Source organism: Enoplosus armatus, chromosome 9, assembly GCF_043641665.1.
Source record: "Enoplosus armatus isolate fEnoArm2 chromosome 9, fEnoArm2.hap1, whole genome shotgun sequence".
Taxonomy (NCBI): Eukaryota; Metazoa; Chordata; class Actinopteri; order Centrarchiformes; family Enoplosidae; genus Enoplosus; species Enoplosus armatus.
Genome location: NC_092188.1, coordinates 22,598,455 through 22,614,590, shown reverse-complemented (window position 1 = coordinate 22,614,590; position 16,136 = coordinate 22,598,455). Strand labels below are relative to the sequence as shown.

Genomic DNA, 16,136 nt, shown 5'->3' with positions numbered 1-16,136 from the left:
AGCACCTGATGGAATTATCATATTTACAATAAGACCTTTCCATTCTCAGCGCTCAGCCATTGTCTGCCTCAGATGACACGCAACATGGCCGAGATGCAGCCGCTAAATGTCACAGCGATTTGACGGGGGGGGGGGGGGGGGGGGGGGAGAGAAAAAAACATTCAAAAAAAACAGAAAGCTGAGATAGATGCCTGACAAAATGAAAAGTGAAACGGGGGGGGGGGGGGGGGGGGAATGGTAAAATGACACGGTGGTTGTGATCTGAGCCCCCCCTGTGCTTTATATGCGTATTAAAGTGCGGAGCTGATCTGGCGTCAGTCAGCTGTGTTGGGCTTTCAGCATTTAAGCCAAGGTTCAAAATCTTCAAGCAAATAATGACACGTGTAAATGGGGAAAGATGTGCGGTCAGCGGGGGGGGTTAGAGTGTGAGGTTGCCTCGACCGGGAGGACTCGGGGAGGGGGGGGTTTGGCCCTTTTCTTGGCTCCGTGCCTCCTGAGTGTAATTTGGATGAGTGCAGCTCGCTTGCCTTTGGGCTCATTAACAACAATATAAACAGTAATTACTGTGATCGCCTAATTAATTCATTTAAAAGTGCTGCACGGCGTAAAAGGCCCGAGCAAATCTTTTCTGGAGATGAGTTTTTTGTTTTTGTTTTACGGGAATCATTGTTGACATAATTAACAATTTCATGTTCCAAAATACAACCGAAATAATGAAGAACTTTCTCTCTTTCTTTCTTTTTTAAATTTTTTTTTTTTTTTTGGTCCTATTTTACACATTTACTCCTTTTATTATTGAGATTGCCCCCCCACCCCCCCCCCCCGTCACTCCGCCTGCTTTCTGTGTGTTATCCCGCTCTGATGCCGTCTCTGTCTGCGCGGCGGCTCTGCAGTCCTGATAAATGTAATCCTCCCCTCTGGACACACTCTTTTGTTTTTGGGCCATTTCGACGCTCTCCCTCTGATCACCAGGCTTTGCTTATTATAGAATCCTCTGCCTTCATTCTGCGGGGCTTTGTTGCGGTAAAGAATGGCCATTTTGGCCCTCAATTGTCCATTAATTCTATCTATGCTATTGGCCAGTTAATTGCGATTAGCAGTAATTAAGATTCGGCGGAAGAAAAAAAACAAAAAAGGAGGATTTATTGTGGCTCAGCACAATGAAGGATGAAATCTTCACTTTTCTTCTACCACACCCACATCCTGCCGAGATTTTCCTCCAGAAAGCGACGTTTCAATTAAGGCCAACATGAAGCAGCACAGCTCCGTGTTTCGTGAGAACTAGTTGTTATGCTTTCTATAAGAAGGATGAGAAAGAGCTCAGTCCCAATAAGAACCATAGCACATCCAGGTTTTTGTGTTGATTTAAATCCCAGCGGCCTTTAATCATATAATCGGATTTTTTTTTATGTATTTATTTTTTAATCATAAAATCTATTGTTTGTGTTCAGTCAGGGCTTTAATGGAACAAACCATGTGACAGAGTGCTTTATGTTACAGCCACAGTCCTCTGACCCTTCAAAACCCCAATTAGTATATCTGTAGAATTTACTGCCACGCCTGGCATCACTTCTTGTTGATTACCTCTCTACTCATTAAAGTGAGAGCAGATTTATGGACAGATCTGACTGATGCAGGAATGGGGCGGGGTGGGGGTGGGGGGGTGGGGGGATCTCACTGTGTCAAAATGGTGACAAACCCATACACGATCCGGCACAGTGTGGTTGGTGCTTTTGATGAATAAGTGTCGTTATTTTGATCTAAACAGAGGCAGGGGTCATATGGGGTGACCTGCTTTACCAAAGTAGAGACCAGCGACGCATCAGAGATGTCTGAGGTGATAAATGCCTCTCTTCCACACACACACACACACACACACACACACACACACACACACACGTACACAATGATACTTTAAACTGTTTTGTTTTCTTGATGTTTGTTATGCAAAAATGTGTGGACATGTATGGCCATGTGTGGCTAAACTGGACTTGGGAAACCATCACAGTAATTCTAACTGACTATAAAGAGAGGAATGTAAATAAGACAGTGTTTTCGAAGAGTTGAATAGGATGAATGCAATACAATAAAATAAACGACTGAATGAATGAATGGTATTATTGGTATGTCAGGTTGTATGAGATGAGGTGAGATGTGGAAAATGGGAATATCCTGCAAGGCACAGCGCGGCACTTGACCACCACCTGCTGGTCTCACACACACACACACACACACACACACACCATGCCCTCCCTCTGTTGAGTGAAAATCACAGGCACACTCTTTCCCAGAAGTGATCATGTCAATATAGTACACATCACAAAATATAGTGTGCTATTCTAGGAAACCATCAAGTTAAGCCTGAGACGCAGGTTGGATTTCCACAAGGCAGAGCTCACTTTAATTTTATTATATTTTAATGAAATGTTACTGTCGCCTCAGTATGCTGTGCAGCTGTAATAAGAAATGAAATGATAGATAATACAAACAAATATTGGATTGAATTTGGTTAGCAGACACTCAATATTAAAAGACACTGATAAGGATAAGGATAATCTGTAACTGAGCTCTGGGACTCTCCAACAACTGACTTTTATGTTAACGGTCACTTCTTCAAATAAAGGCTCTGGCCAAGGGGGCCCCCTGACCTCCTTGGGCCCCTGATCCTGTGCCCGGCAGGCCCGTTCAGTAATCCATCCATGCTTTGGAGTGCTCTCCATATGTTCAATGCTAAAAAAAACCCAGAAACACCTGACGATACAGTACAAAATAGTTATTTTTGAAGGTATGTGCTTTCAGTCAGCGTTAGCACTGTCCATCTTTGAGTATGCATTTTTGTTTGGCATATTTCAGTTTGGCATTTTTAACATTTCCTTGTGAGTTCTGAGAATTTTCCCCAAACCATATCACATAATTTTGCATTAGGTGTGGGTAATGCAACAGCAATTCAGACAGAGCTTCACAAAGCTTTTTTCTATAATAGTAGTAGACCAGTACCCTACTACACTAACCAAAAGTGAAATAATTTGATGTTAAATTGGTACAATCCGCTTTTAGCCTCGGGAATTGCGCTGTAAATTAAATTTGGATTATGTTAGTTTTGAGAAGATGCCCTACCTTCTCTGGTTGTCCACTAGATGGCGCCAAAGTCTATAAAATCATAATGTAATTCAGCTCGAGGTGGCTCGTGAAGAGGAATAAGATTGAGCTCTCACTCTGCTCTTTTTCTGGATACCACAAATGTACGCAGATATGCGTTTCACGTATTGTTTCCAGAGTTGAGAATAAAAATGTTGATTTCTTTGTGGAAAAACTACTACCGCTCGTGTCATGTTTAATTAGAATCTCTAACGGTGAAGCGTACGCTTTGTACGAAGGCGCATGTGTTATTTAAGACACGATTTGGCAGACCGGAAGAGGAGCCAGTTTTCCTCTCATGCAGCACATCTTCTTTATAGACAATCTTTGATGTAACTCTCTACACACTGACACTTGTTGGGGATGCATGTGTTCCTGTGTGTTGCCCTGCAGTTTACCGAGTTACCGGCAGATGAAGAAGCCACTTCTGGTGACATTTCCAACATAAGTGGTAGGTCTCCTGCTTCAGGTTAGCTATTTACGGCATTTGTAGCTCCTCTTGGCTTGTTTCCTCTTAAAAGTCCTCATTTAGACTCAATATATAACCTAAGTTAGCTATGTGACGTTGTGGTAAACTCTGGCAAAAAACGTACTGCATCTTCTTAACCTGGTTATAAATGTCTCTCATAAGTCTCATAACAGTTACTTCCACATATACTAGCGTTTATAAAACGTTTAGCTAGCTACTTTGTGTGCAGCCGGTTGGGTCAACATACAAGTATACCGTGTGTAACGTTAACGTTAGCTTTGCTTTGGCTCATCCAATAACCGTAGCATTTTAGCTTGCCATGCTAATTGAGCTTGGTGGAGCAGAAACCAACTTCTTTCTCTGGCTCCGTTGGGATGCCACACACGTTACTGTTGCGTTTAATGTTTTGTCCCACTGCGGTAATGCGTTTGTCAACATGTGTTGTGCTCTCATAGGTCGTGTGTTTACAAACGCAGGTTGTGCTGTAGGCGGACAACTGAGCCTCCTCCTGCACACAAACTAGTTTCTTCTTTCCTTTTTACAAAAAAAAAAACCAACCCATATGTTTTCATATCATCAAGTAGAAGCACAGGAACGTAGGACCACACAGAGCCGTGTCTGGAAAGACGTAGGACTTCGTTGTTGCATATTTACAACTCTTTATTAGGGAGATAACTGTGGTGTAGTGAAAAAATGTCACAACTTGAAGCAAGCAAATAATAATTAACCATATGAGCGAAGTGTATGTGTGTGTGTGTGGGTGTATACCTGTAGAGATTCTGTCACTCTCTGCATTGCATAGTTTTGTTTGACTTGCTATCACAAAGCATAGAATAAACACACTTAACCTCGGTTTACCCGCGGTTTCACACGAATTTATCAGATGTTATGCTGTGACATCAACCGTGGTTGAAATGTATTGTGCATGTCACATTAAGTAGTGTCAGACACTAGAGGTAGACTGGCCGATATTAGCTTCTTGCAAGTCTGTCTGTGTATGTCTGCGGATGAAGAACAAGAAATTGAGGTCATTTAGAAACATGTTGCACCATTGCATAGTTTGTCCACCAGAGAGCAACTGTAAAATGTCCTGCATATTAAATAGCTTGGTCAAAATTCTTTAAAGAAATGCGTGTAAGGGATCCATATCAAGGTTGTTTCTTGTTATCTTGTGGTTGCTGATGCATCTTGATTGGATTTTTTTTTCTTTTAAACTCCCAAATATCAATATCAGCATCTGCCTCAGAAGTCCAGTATTGACTGGCCTATATTAGACACCTGGTGTCACGCATAAGGGCTATACGAGGATGTGACAATGTGGGATAAACTATATACATCAAGTACAGTATTTTTCATTTCATTTTGGCATCTAACAATGACTTTTATTAGCAATTCATCTGCTGATTGGTTTCTCAAATCTTCCCATTTGAGATGCTGGAACCAGCAAATATTTGGCTATTTTACTTGAAAAATGACGATGTAGATAGATTAATTTAATTAATAATTTTATTATCACTTTATTTATATCAAATACTACTGAAATGCGTGTAAGGTACATCCCTAGTAGGTGGAAGTTACAGTCAGAATACTGCTGGGGCTAGTGGTATTATTACTGTATCTCTCCTCTGTATTTTTATAAGACGTGTTTACTTAAAATACAGACTATGCCACTATCCACAAGGGCTGATTGGTAGTGTGCTTTAACATTGTTAGGTTATGCTCATCAATTTCCCTCAGCAGTCAGAGCCAATTTTTCATCTCTAAAAGTCTCTGTCAGTATGATTACATGTTTTGTATGTCGCTAAAGAAGTGTAAAACATCTGGTAGCAGTGTTGAGGAGGTGTTGGTTGGGGGAGATCAATAGCAAGAAAGCAGTGGTAGCAGCCCCCCCTCTGCGCGTGCACAGTAGATTTCTCACCATAACATGTGCGCCAGATGAGCCGACATCTGGGGCAGGTCGCACATTGTCAGGCAGTGTGGTATTCCTGACAGCTGCAGTCGGCATCGACAGGCTGAGCATGGTAAGCGTCTCACTTCTGCCGCCAGGGCTTAATGGTAGATTTGGTCAGAATGTGTTTCATTGACAAACAACTGTGGGAGGCGAATGCCTTTGCCTTGGTGGCTCATGTCTGACTCATGTTTACTGGGAAAGTACTGGCTTCAGGTCAGGCCCGGGAAGTGTGCACACTAATAAGAGTAGAAGAGTGTACTTAGACTTAATTCATGTAATATCACTGTTTCACATTTGGTCGGCTATGTTATGGGTTAAAACCCCCATTACACATGGATTATCCTGTTCCTCCACTACAGGCTGAAGGTACCTCTGCCATAGCGTTTATTGCAGATCAAGTGGGTGGTCTAACCTCGCGGTGAAACCGAAGTTAAAAAGTCTGTTTTCGTCTTTCCTCAGGGGCTGTCAGCTTTCAGAAAAGGCAATTGGTGGATCAGGAAGGATACTGTAAACCCAGAAGGAAGAAGAAGGAGTGACCCAGCAGTCTGAAACCACTCACCTGGGCTGCAGGCGTCCACACGTTGTACCTGGTGAGTGACAGAACTACAGCAATTGAAGTAGTTGTTGCGTACATGTTTTAAAGCCTGTCTGTAGTTATGAGATACTGTAAATAAGTGCAGAAGTTTGTGTGCGTCGACATCAAACTTGGTATTACTAAACAGCTACATACATTAGAGATTCTCTGCATTTGCTCTGGTTAACACTGTGGGTTGGAACCTGTTTTCTTGCCAAGGAGAGGAGGAGATGATGATGATGATGATGATGATGATAATATACTGGAGACTTACAGCTTTTCTGGCTGCCATACCATGTAGCACTACGATAAAACGAGTTTTACCTGTCATCTAAGGACCAGTTCCACTAGAGTTTGCAGTATAGGAATGGATGTACTGAGGCAAACTGGGCAGCGTGAAAATATTCATTCTATGTGTGTTAGGGATGAGTCCCAATAGTTGTGCCATTTTGGATCAGGTTCCCAGTCTCTCCTCACTCTTTTTGTATAGCAAAAAGCAATGGAAAACATATAGGTGGCCATCTTCTCACTGATTCATATCAGATTAACATTTTAATCTCATCCGCATTCATAGTTCTGAATCAGGACCTTCAGTATTTGGAGTTAATAGCTTGTGAGGCACTGTATGCTACAGCTGGTCATTGAATGTGTCAGGTACATTTAATTAACATGCCATATGTTATGCTGTGAGTAGACTCTTGGTAGTGTTTCTGCCACCTCAGCCAGCAAAAGGTCATTAAACATATTTGAGTTGTAGTTGTTTTAGCCTTTAGTTACTTGAAGGTTCTCAGAATGTTGAAAGGTAAACCTAATAAGATTCGAAAGGATCCAGATTCCAAATTCGCGGATTTGAATTCAACAAAATGCTATCGAATCCCCATCCCTAGGTCCCACTGTATCTGAATACACTAAGTGTAAACACTGATGATATGACCGGAGAGTATGTTGTAAATCAAATATTGCATAACATTGCAGTAGTAGTATTACGTAGTATTACGTATTACATTGTTATCTCCCATTACTTTACAAAGCGCTGTATTTGCTCTCAATTATGTAAATATCTTTACGCAATGCAATAAGTCTCACTGTAACAAGTGTTACGTCATCGTGTTGCCCTTCATGACACGTCCCAGTTTCTCTATTCCAGGCGAGTTTACTCTGTCTGCTATTGGTCGATCCATAAGGGTTCTTGAATCACTCTTGGTCAGGGCCCTTGCCTAGGATCAATTTGCAGCTTTGGGTAGTAACGCCTAACTGAAATTAGATGTCTTAGCTTAGAGATAGGGTTTTTCATTAGGATGCCCCCTCCCCTCTGACCTGGAGATGCCTCGGGATCCCAGAGCAGGAGCTGCAGAAATTAATTAAGGAGAGAGGTGTCAGGCTACTTTGCTTAGCCTGTCACCACCGCAACCCAGCCCTGGATTGAGAGCATCCTCATCTTTGGAATAACTGTGTGGAAAACGCCTCAGTACCAGACAGGAAATGTCTGGACAAAAAGGTACGCACTGCATCAGAAATCATAGGCCAGGAGCTGCCGTCCCTTGCTGAAGTCTAGACCATTAGACTAAGACTCCTCTCACACCGCTAACCATCTTTTAACTTCCTCCCTTCTTTTAAAAGACTGAAAAGTATCAGAATCAGGACAGCCTGGTTCTGCAGCAGCGCTCACCCAGAGGCCGTAGTGGCAGTAGTGAGCAGGATGACAGCAGTCGACATGTTCCCTGTAATGGTGTAGGAATTCAGCTAGGGCTGACAGCATGGTATCACTTTAGGTTGTTCATTTGGTTTTCTTCAGCTATTTTTTCCGCATCAAACACGGACACAGTGTGGGAAACAGTTTCTACATTTGTCCTTCAGTTTTCCCAGGATGGATTGTTGGAATTGTTGGCATTCCTCACTGAATCCAAGGACACAGCTATGCCGCAGCTAGCTGAGGCCCCTTGCTCATAATAAGAATGTTGAACAAATCAAATTAAGGACAGATTTTGTTTATTTTTTTATTTGGCATGTCTGCCTTTATTGGCAAGTTAATTTTAAATGTTGAGACTGGAGAGGTTTTAAGAACTTGAGGGGGGGGCAACACGTAACACAAGCCAGATCTGAACCCAGGACGTCACAGTCACATGGTATGTGCCTCTAGACCACAGAGCCAGCAGGATGCTCCATATTAGGGAAACTTCAAGACAAATGCTGAAACCATATTTCCATGATGTCCTGTGAAGAAGAAAAATAACCAACTGAAATTCTAAATGTCAAGGCACTTCATTCATGAAATATCCTTTAAGCGCCAGTGTTCCGACAAATATCCCAGCATCCCACCCACCCTCAGTGTACAGAGCTCTGCAGTTGTTCCCTCCTGCCTCTGCTCCGCTCTACTCGAGTGGCTTAGTGGCTGAGATCAAACAGGATCATCAACTGTCAGCCCCACGCTTCCCACAGACACGGTGGTGACAGCTTGAACAACAGAACATGATGTACTGTCCAGTGCCTTCAGGAGAAGGCCTGGCACGCTGCAGCCCCTCATTCCATCCATTCATGGGCGGATCATTTGTGGGTACAGTGTTTGTGTTGTTGTGTGCGTCACTTATGACTTGATGCCAATCAGTTTCATATTTTATATTTAAATTGTCACCCAGCTCGCTTCCGCCTATTCTTCCAATTTAGATTTCCGGCTGCAGTAACTCACAGACATGGCTGTGAGCAGTAAACCCAAATTGAAATTTTAAAATGTCCTAGAAAAAATGGGTGACATTACTGCCACTACATTAAAGCCAGGCTTTTCTGTGGTTGTCAAAATAGTCCAAATTGAACTAAAAGTATAGAAAATGTTAAGTGCGCTGAATTAAAGTAAAAAAAAGTCCCTTTCAGAGAGTGTGTGGGAGTGGTCTTTAGTGTTTCGAAACTTGCTTTCCTAAATTTGAAGATATGACTAGTTGTTTTAGGTCTGAAGCAAGTCGCCCCCATGTCAAACCACCAGAGTGCCATCACTCAGGGACTTTTCTCTGACTGTGCACAGTTACTCACAGAGCCACACACATACAGTGTCAAAGTTTTACAAAACAGATTTGGACGTCTTGAACTAAGTTCACGTTTACACACAAAACTTCAGTAATTTTTTGTTAATTTACACCTGTGTCCCTTCTTTTTTTTTTCTTTTTTTTTTTTATGAAGCATATGGACGTAAAAACAGCGTACATCTTTTTCCAGGTTGTGGAAATTGTTTGGTTGGCCCATAGATCATAAGACTCTCTGCGGCTGTGTCTGTCCGCCTTGTTATGGTTGTTGTAATATCATTTAACATGTTTCATGTTATGCAGCAGTGTATAGAGGGATTACCTCTCATGTGTGTCAGAGTGAGTCCATAGACGACTGAGCGCTGACAGCTGGCCCTGTGATTGGTCAGAAGCCGTTCCCTGACCTGTGAGTCATCTGAACTATGCAGTGCCAGCCTGTCTGATGTGTTACATCATAACAACCTTTTTAAACGACATTAAATGTGATGATAGACTCGCACTCATTGATTTGCTTTGAAATGCACAGGCTCTGGTGGCTTCCGCTATGTATTTGCATTATTGTGGTCAAGAGTGAAATACACAGTCTTTGTCACGTCAGCCTTTCTACCCGTTTCACCTCTCTCTGCCATGTTTTAATAAAGCAGAATTGCTCTCTTAAACAAAGGATACAACTTTTTATAACTATTTTATTAATGGGGACCACAGGGAGAAATTAAAGCCAGTCATCGAGTGCAACAGTTCACAGTTGTATCTCGTTGGCAGTAACAGTCACAAATAACTGCTAATTGAATTGTCTGGACAGTTAAGTTAAGCTTCCTTATAGCTCTACATTAGGTGGTCTGTAGAATCAGGGCTCTTTTGTGAGTTTGGGTCCACATGGTGTATCTTCGTAGAGCTGTAGAGATTTACACTAGCATCTTCTTACATTTGATCGTATTTATTTTGAGGATTTGCTCTTGATCAGTGCTGCGTCCCTTACCGCACCCTTCTGTTGGTATGCCTAGAAAACCACATCCCTCTGCAGCCTCTCATTCAAATGTCAGCTGTACTCACCAGCTGGCTGTTATAACTCAACTCTGAGTGTGTGTGTGTCTGTATATCTGTCTGGCATGACTTCCCTCAATTAAGGTCAGATAGAAAGACAGAGACCAACTGCCAGTGTCTAACAATCTGGTGAAGGGCTTCAGGGCCTGCTGCTAAATAGAGCCAAATTTCTCATCCCTCATACACAATCAGAACAGGATTTCACTGGAGTCTGTACTGCATTTGACTGCTCACAGTCAGTGTATATGAATCAGAGCACCGCTGTGAACACGAAAAGCTCTTCAGTGTCTCAGCCTATCATCACAAACACATTGTCAAGAATCGTTCTGTCCCACAGAGCTTTATTTAAGATTTTTCCAAAAAATACCACGTCATGCTGAATCCCACGGGAATGGGAATGATAAAATGAGTGTTTCTACTTGGTTTGCGGTGTAAAACATCTGGACAGTAAATGTTTCACTCAATATAGACATGATATTTGAGCATGGAAGTTCTTTCTTTACTTTGAACAGTATCTGTGACAAAATATCTCAAATCAAAGGTCCACTTTCAACCACATGCCATGGGATAGCTCCAGTCACTGAGGAAGACGAGTGAGGTGCAGTTTAAAGCTCAAAAAAGGTGAGCAAGGGGACCCTTGAGTTGAGATTATTTTGTCACACACAGATTTGACATTGCCTTCACGTGGCTGTAATCAATGTTTTTGTTTTAACAGTGGATCACATGACTACTTGTATGTGAAAGGGATCGCTTGTGGGGTTGAACCCACGGAGAATTTAGCAGCTGAAGAGCCAGATATGTTTCTGAGGAGTTTGTGGAGAGCAAAACAGAGCTAAAAGGAGAGTAAATATTGGACACAAACAAACACAGACACGACTCCTGTAAATAGGCAACTGTTGAAGTTATAGTTCAAGCCATATCAAGGCCTTGGAACACAAATGAAGACACAGTTTTGTATTTGGCTTTGTAGAACTCAGCTTTAGAATTTGGTTCTAAAACGCTTACGAAGAAGTCACATCTGGGGCCAGTTTCACCAGATTTGCAACATGCAAGCTGCGACTTGAGATCATTTTCTCTCACATTCATTTTGACACGTTTAACTCATCGGAAGAAAACGCCGTAGCTGCAACCAATGCATAAGCTTGCGAGAGGAAAGTAGGATTATCAAATGTATCTGCAACTTGTAAGCAACAATCGTTTGTGAAACAGGATGCTAGCACCATTTGCAATGTGCGTGGAAGCAGTGCTCGCAGTGGCCCAGTATCCTAAAGATGCTCTATGCATATTCTCCCAGGCAAAGTACCCCATTCCAAAATGCAAACAGGCCCACTGGGCTGGAGCTTTTTTAGTAGACACCCCTGTCAACATCACCCAGGTGCTCAAACATCTGCCCCAGTGGGCAACATACCGTGGTGCATCCATTTATGAACTGCCGTAATGGGCAGCAGCTGAGGCATTTCACAGTGTGTGTCATTCGGCCCACTTCGTATGTAGCTTCAAACCTATATGCGGCACGGCACAGCGTGGGTTAAAACATGAATAGTTAGCCAAAAATTGACTGAAGGATTTTCATTATGCATGTTTACTGTTGTTCGTGTCCACGCTGGGTCTGTAATAGCCCATGAGCCCAGCTCCTGCTCCCTGTCCAGATAGTTATGAGACTTCCAATTTACTAGACATGAAACAATCTGCCTCTATGAAATTGACTCTCATGTTTTTCTCCGTTATAAATGCCATTGGAAGAATAAAGTAAACAACAGCAGTGGTTGTTTTCACTTGTTGCTGTTGCTAACATCAGATGTGTGTTTAATCTTCTACAACAGCTGCTGAATTTCACTCTGAAGCCTATTTGGTCTCCATGCCGTACATACTGTGGACTGAGAGACTGATACACAGCGGAGAAGAAACAGAATGCACACATTATATGTAGGCGTGATTTACAAATATAAACATACAGGTGACCCCCACACAAAGACATACAGTACTGTCGACAGGCAGGCAGCCAGACAGCTGGTCGGCAACCGGCAAGTATGCATTTTTAATCTGAAGTGCTAAAAATTGTATGCACTATAACACCCTTTAACCACACACTCCATTACCTCACCAGTTACACAGTGACACCCTACCGCCAAGGCCAGACAGATTGTCAGAAGTGGTGGCATCAATAGCTGCCGGTTGTGCTGGGAGAGCTGAGAGGAGTTGCTAAGCTCCACTGACAGGCTTTGGCTTCACACCCTGGCTGGCCAGGAGTCCATGAGCATGCCCCGAATTAGCACAGGGCTTTCCCACTATGTGAGAATGATGTGGTGGCTGGAACGACTGTCACTGTCAGACAAGTGTGAAGACCTGGGTATACAGTTGACTGATTTTATGGAGACAGAGAATGCCTATTTGGCTATTTTAACCCCTTAAGTGTAAATTCTCAGGAGATATTAGTCTCAAACGTAGTGACAAAAAAAAGTATTATTGATGGACCATGAAACAGGCATTTGAAACTACTATTGAGATTCATTTCTCTCCATAAAATAACCCAGTTTTTGAGAGAACCTTATTTTCAAGTGTTTGCAGACTGCATGACACAAGATTACAAAAATGTATACCAAATACAAAGCGTGCTGATAATTTCTCAATAATAAGTAATGAGTAATGATTTCTAATGAGAACATTTTCCCTTCACAAAATCTTAAGCCACATTTATCAGCCTAATTGACATATTCAATTCACAAACCCTTATAAGTAATGCAGGTGTCCACACAAACACACATATGCGAGCTGGGACCCACATTGTCTTTATGTAATGCTCCAGTTTGCCACCCAGTGTGCGGTAGAGGAGAGGTAGGATGAAAGCTTCTCGGAGCGACAGCTATATGAGAGGGGAGCGGTAACGAGTGGGCTGGAAACCGTGACAGCCGGTCTGCCGCAAGAAGGGGAGAGAAAGAGTGAATAAGAGGAGGGGGTTACACGTGGGAGTATACCACAGCAAATATGGTAGGAAGACAACACGATGGAGCCGCAGCCCAGTTTTATTGAGCAGATGAGCGAATGAGCAAGCAAGCGTGTCTCGTCCAGACACCCACACTGCCTGGGCTGGTGTCCGAGGAGATTAGCAATACATTGTTACGTCTTTCTCTCTGTGCGTTAGGTTGTTTTTTTAATACCTTGTACCCTTTCAGTATGTATCCAGTCCTGAGATGTTACATGAGCCTGGTGAAATTCCTTCGTGCTAGTCATTCCTGTGTGACAAACAAGACTCATACCGTCTCTTTTGTTCTTGCAAAGTGGAGTCCAGATTAATTTAATGCGCCCCCACCATCCGCTTGGGTTACATGGCCAGCTATTGCAGCGTGGTGCACCTGTTTGAGCAAGTAGATTACTTCAAGGATGATAGTAACCACTAAGTCAGAGAGAAATGTTAAAAAGAAAAACGCTTGTTGTCAAAGCTGCTCACATTTAGTACAACAGATCATTAAGGAGATTTTATAGATGGAATATGTGCGTCAGGCTCTCTCACGCAATAGTGTGAAATATCTGTCCGAAACAGTGTATAGTGTGCAGTATAGAATCCGGTCCTCTGTGTATGCAGAGTCAGAGCTGCTGGTAGCTCCAGTAGAGTGATTTGCTTTGTGGTGAGGATTTCTCAATTAATTTTCATGAAGTACACCACTCGTATGCCTAATTTCCATACGGCTGGGATCCCTGCGCCGCACCACAACGCAAGCCACCGTGATCAGAGCCGCTGATGTTGGCGCGGCACAAGTGGTTTTCCACACAACAAGAATAGCCCGATTTCGATGTCAAGAGGAAGCACTGAGAGAGACCAGGAAAATAACTTAATGACACGAAAATGAAATGTGGTCATTGCTGAAACATGTTTAACATAATTTCCTTGTTCGGCTGGCAGTATCAGTGGTGTTTGGTAATTTATAAGGATGTTTTTTTTCCTCATGAATGTAACCGAAATAGAGCCCAGGAGCTTGATGCTAATGAAATGTTAATCCCTTGAATTACACAGTCTTCCTGCTCATTTGACACTGCCACTGGTGTTTGATGTTTTGCCTGAATGCACACACACACACACACACACACACACACACAAATACACACACAGTGGGGTTTTTTGATCCTTGATCATTCTCAACGAGTTGAATATTGTTCCAGTTTTTACACTTGAAGCTAGCAGCTTTTTCTTACCTACCGTCTGCATGCATTGAACATGTTGCCATGGTTTCATTGCAAAAGGCTGAGGTCTCCCTGTTGTCACATTTTGTTCAAAGACAACCTGAGCTCTCCAACCCCTCTGCTTTTCTGTCTCTCGGTACATTTATTTCCGTTACCTCTCTCTCTCTCTCTCTTCTGCCCTGAGACTGAAACCATGTGGCTTCACAGGGGAGCTGACCACTTCCTTAGAGATTTTTAGAATCTGAAAAAATGACATCATCTTTACAAAAAAACTAAATGCAATAGAAATGAGAAGGCCACACTGTTACGCTGGTTTGAAGATCATTTTTAAAATGCTAACAGCCAGGATATTCTCACATAGTTATATTTCAGTTATTTCTCTACCATTATGGGCATTGCCATCACTTTCATCACAATAATAACCTCTTATTAATTAAAATTAAAGACTGACTTCTGTGAGCAATAACCCCACTGACCCATCCACACACACACGCACAGTGTGTGTTTCTCATTGTTACACAATGTCAATAAAGATCTATTTTATTCTATTAATACTATTGCTATTGGCCTGCTTAAATGGCTCAGAGGTGATGTAATTGCATTGAATACCATCTCTTGCCAGAAAACAAAAGCTGGACTCGGTCACAGATTTTTAGACAAGTTGTTCTATTTTTAGTTTTGTTGTAGCTCTTTCCTCTTTCCCACTTTTTCCCCTGCACTGCAACATCCAAGTTGTTCAGTAGTGTTGTTACTGAGCCAGAAGCAGCATTCCATATACGGTTGTCAGACAGGCCAACTTCTAGGTCAATAGTGTTTGTGTAGTTTCACAAATGATGTGTGAAATGTCCAGGACAATCTGTAGAGTCTGCACATGTATGTTTGCGCATGTGAGTGAGAGCATGAGGGTGCATAAACACTAGTGGCTCTGTTTTCATTCATGGGACTATAAAAGTTGCCCTGAGCCAAAGCAGCTCTCACAGAACCAGGGGGAAATAATGCCCTTTGATTTGAGGGAGTTGTTGTTGGAATGTATTTTGATGGATTGACTACATCCATGGTACAAATCCTAGCTTTTTTCTCAGTTAGCAATCTCCCTCCCTCTTCTCTCCCTCGTTGGTGTTTGCTTTGCAAGGTGCTGAAGAAAAGCTGAATTTTTACAGAAAAATATTTTGTCATTTTGTCACTGAAAAGACAGAGAAATGTTTGTAAGAGATAAGAGATAGCAAGATATTATTGTAAGATATTTATGGACGAGCCCCCTAACATAATTACCCAACTCCAGAAAGTGTTGTTGTCTCTTGGTAAAATATGCATCTATTTATCTTCCAAAGTGCAAAACCTTCCCACTGAGTAACTATTCTCGGAGAGCCACAGCAGCAACACCTCGTGTTTGGAGTTATAGTTGGAGCTGTTACGGAGGCCCCTTCGCAGGGTTCTTCCCAAAGAATGAAGCTAGAGTGCTGCACCATTATAATCATTCAAAAATAAACATAAACAACTTAAAATATCCCTCTCTCAGCCTTCCAATAGAGGGTATGCATTGAAGTAACCTTTTCCTCACATTTCCACCACTGAGTGGAGCAACAGAAGTCGGGGCATAATCTGATTGATTGAAATGAAAAGTGTGAACCTTAAATCAGCTGATTGTGCTAGGATTTATGGTGCGTGGGAACCATGAATGTCTGTCATGAATTTTGTCCCAATCCATCTCGTAGATGTTGAGATAATTCACAGGAATTGAAAACTTTGACCTGCTGGTCAGAGTCA

At 42.3% G+C, this 16,136-nt stretch overlaps 1 protein-coding gene across 1 annotated transcript in view; it reads left to right on the top strand.

The window, feature by feature from the left end:
* Positions 1–3,544: 3,544 nt before the first annotated feature.
* Positions 3,545–16,136, top strand: part of ncalda (neurocalcin delta a) — a 56,012-nt gene continuing 43,420 nt past the window's right edge. Inside the window, exons 1-2 of the mRNA XM_070911243.1 lie at positions 3,545–3,589; positions 6,018–6,148. The gene's annotated coding sequence lies outside the window, so the exon portion shown is untranslated. The remainder of the gene's footprint in view (positions 3,590–6,017; positions 6,149–16,136) is intronic.